This window comes from Dendrobates tinctorius, unplaced genomic scaffold, assembly GCF_039654945.1.
Source record: "Dendrobates tinctorius isolate UK_male_01 unplaced genomic scaffold, ASM3965494v1 ptg000015l, whole genome shotgun sequence".
NCBI lineage: Eukaryota > Metazoa > Chordata > Amphibia > Anura > Dendrobatidae > Dendrobates > Dendrobates tinctorius.
The window spans coordinates 359,696-363,430 of record NW_027361683.1 but is presented as its reverse complement, the minus strand read 5'-3'; positions in this window follow the sequence as shown (position 1 = coordinate 363,430).

The window sequence follows — 3,735 nt, the reverse complement described above, 5'->3', positions numbered from 1 at the left end:
GCAGGCTCCGGTGGTCTGTGCCGGCCTGCCGGTGGTCTGTGCAGGCTCCGGGGGGCTGTGCCGGCCTGCCGGGGGGCTGTGCCGGCCTGCCGGTGGTCTGTGCAGGCTCCGGGGGTCTGTGCAGGCTCCGGGGGTCTGTGCAGGCATCGTCCGATGGGACTACAAGTCCCATCGGGCGATGCCTGCTACCATGACAGTGATTGACACATTAGCCAATGATGGGACAGTAGTAGTCCCATCATCCGGCTAATGTGTTAAATGTAAAAAAAAAAAAAAATTACATGCTACATACATACAACATGCATACTACATACATGCTACATTCATACTACATGCAACATACATACTACATATATACTACATGCATGCTACATACATACTGCATGCTACATACATACTACATATATACTACATACATACTACATGCATGCTACATGCATCATACATAACACATATATACTACATGCATGCTACATACATACTACATGCTACATACTACATATATACTACATGCATGCTACATACTACATGCTACATACATACTACATATATACTACATGCATGCTACATACATACTGCATGCTACATGCATGCTACATACATACTACATACATACTACATGCTACATACATACTACATATATACTACATACATACTACATACATACTACATGCATGCTACATACATACTACATACATACTACATACATACCACATACATAACACATATATACTACATGCATGCTACATACATACTACATGCTACATACATACCATATACATACTACATGCATGCTACATACATACTACATGCATGCTACATATATACTACATGCTACATACATACTACATATATACTACATGCATGCTACATACATACTACATGCTACATACATACCACATACATACTACATACATGCTACATACATACTACATATATACTACATGCATGCTACATACATACTACATATATACTACATGCATGCTACATACATACCACATATATACTACATACATACAATACATTCATACAATACATACATAGACATACAGTACATATAACATAGAGTAACATACTTACCAATACTTGTCACATTGTTCCCCGAAGCCATTGTCTTTCCGGAATAAATATTAACATAACAAACCACAAAAATACTCACCCACGATCCGAAGCAGTCCACGAGTGTGTCCCACGACGATCTTGGGTAGAGAACTGCAGCATCAGCTGTTGCTGCCGTTCTCTACTGGCTGCAGGAATCCAATGACGGAAGGTAGGTATCCTTCCGCACTGTATTCCTCCGCCACTTAAAAAAAAAAAAGTCCCTAGTCTCACTTTATGCCATTGCTGTGTGGGAAATTCCCACGCAGCAATGGCATAAAGTGAGACTAGGGACTTTTTTTTTTTTAAGTGGCGGAGGAATACAGTGCGGAAGGATACCTACCTTCCGTCATTGGATTCCTGCAGCCCGTAGAGAACGGCAGCATCATCTGATGCTGCCGTTCTCTACCCAAGATCGTCGTGGGACACACTCGTGGACTGCTTCGGATCGTGGGTGAGTATTTTTGTGGTTTGTTATGTTAATATTTATTCCGGAAAGACAATGGCTTCGGGGAACAATGTGACAAGTATTGGTAAGTATGTTACTCTATGTTATATGTACTGTATGTCTATGTATGTATTGTATGTATGTAGTATATATGTGGTATGTATGTAGTATGTATGTAGCATGCATGTAGTATATATGTAGTATGTATGTAGCATGCATGTAGTATATATGTAGCATGTATGTAGTATGTATGTGGTATGTATGTAGCATGTAGTATGTATGTAGCATGCATGTAGTATGTATGTGGTATGTATGTAGCATGTAGTATGTATGTAGCATGCATGTAGTATGTATGTAGTATGTATGTAGTATATATGTAGCATGCATGTAGTATGTATGTGGTATGTATGTAGCATGTAGTATGTATGCAGCATGCATGTAGTATGTATGTAGTATGTATGTAGCATGCAGTATGTATGTAGCATGCATGTAGTATGTATGTAGCATGCATGTAGTATGTATGTAGCATGTAGTATGTATGTAGCATGTAGTATGTATGTAGCATGTAGTATGTATGTAGCATGCATGTAGTATGTATGTAGCATGTATGTAGTATGTATGTAGCATGCATGTAGTATGTATGTAGCATGTAGTATGTATGTAGCATGCATGTAGTATGTATGTAGCATGTATGTAGTATGTATGTAGTATATATGTAGTATGTATGTAGTATGTATGTAGTATATATGTAGTATGTATGTAGCATGTAGTATGTATGTAGCATGCATGTAGTATGTATGTAGTATTTTTTTTTTTTTTTTTTTAACATTTAACACATTAGCCGGATGATGGGACTACTACTGTCCCATCATTGGCTAATGTGTCAATCACTGTCATGGTAGCAGGCATCGCCCGATGGGACTTGTAGTCCCATCGGACGATGCTTGCACAGACCCCCGGACATCAGCACAGCCCCCCGGCAGGCCGGCACAGCCCCCCGGCAGGCCGGTACAGACCCCCACAGGGTGCACAGACCACCGGCAGGCCGGCACAGCCCCCCGGCAGGCCGGCAGAGACCCCGGGCAGTCCACACAGCCCCCCGGCAGGCCGGCACAGCCCCCCGGCAGGCCGGCAGAGACCCCCGGAAGGCCCGAAATGACGGCGCATCATGATGCGCACACACCGCGCATCATGATGACATCAGGCCGTCAATCAACTGAACTTCCGATTCCGATGCCGAATTCCGATATTGAAAAAATATCGGAAGTCGGTATCGGAATTCCGATACAGCAAGTATCGGCCGATACCCGATACTTGCGGTATCGGAATGCTCAACACTAGTTGTGACATACAATTGATGGATTCTCTTTAAATCTAATAGGTGTTTGAACCATATTGAATAATTTGTTTTGGGAAGATGACCATAATTGCTGGAGAACCTTATAAGGAAGGAAATGCATATTTTTCTTGTTTTTTTGCATGATGCATCTATACACTGAAGTGCACAATTCCTATACTGTTCTGCACAATTTTACTTCCCAAATACTAAATCTTTTAATATAAAGATTGCATTCATTTTGCCTATTAAAGGACTTCTGAATTGCAAGGAAGAATAAATTGTATACATCTTGCTGCTGCAATGAATCTTGCCTGCTATTTCTTGTATGTATACATTATCAGTTTATGCAATATAGAAATACAGTTCTGCTTAGAGTACGGATGTAAAGCCGTTAAGAATGGGTTAATACAATGTGGGGAACTGTGCAAAGTTTATTACTAACAGGCTTCAGGGTGCTCCCGAAATGGACTGGGAGCTCTGTAATTTTAGCCAAAAAAGGAAATGAAAAAGGATTTGGAAGGCTGAGCTTTGGGGGCGGAGGGAGCATGGGACACATCTGGATTTTATCCTTGTCATGGGTATTCATGGCACCATGTCTCCTATGTAGACGGACTCCCAGCAGCTCTCCTGGACACATGCAAGGAGGAGGAAAATATTAACCCTGTGCTATCGTTTCGTTCTTACTAAACGTGCAATACATTTTGGCTCCTCGAGTAACTTTTATAGTTGAGACCTACCCCATTTTAGATGACATCAGTTTTCTGACCAGATTCACACCTCATCTGGCTTTTGTACCCAACATCTGGCTTTTACGTACCATAATGCTGGATGTGAAAGTAGCTTAAGGACA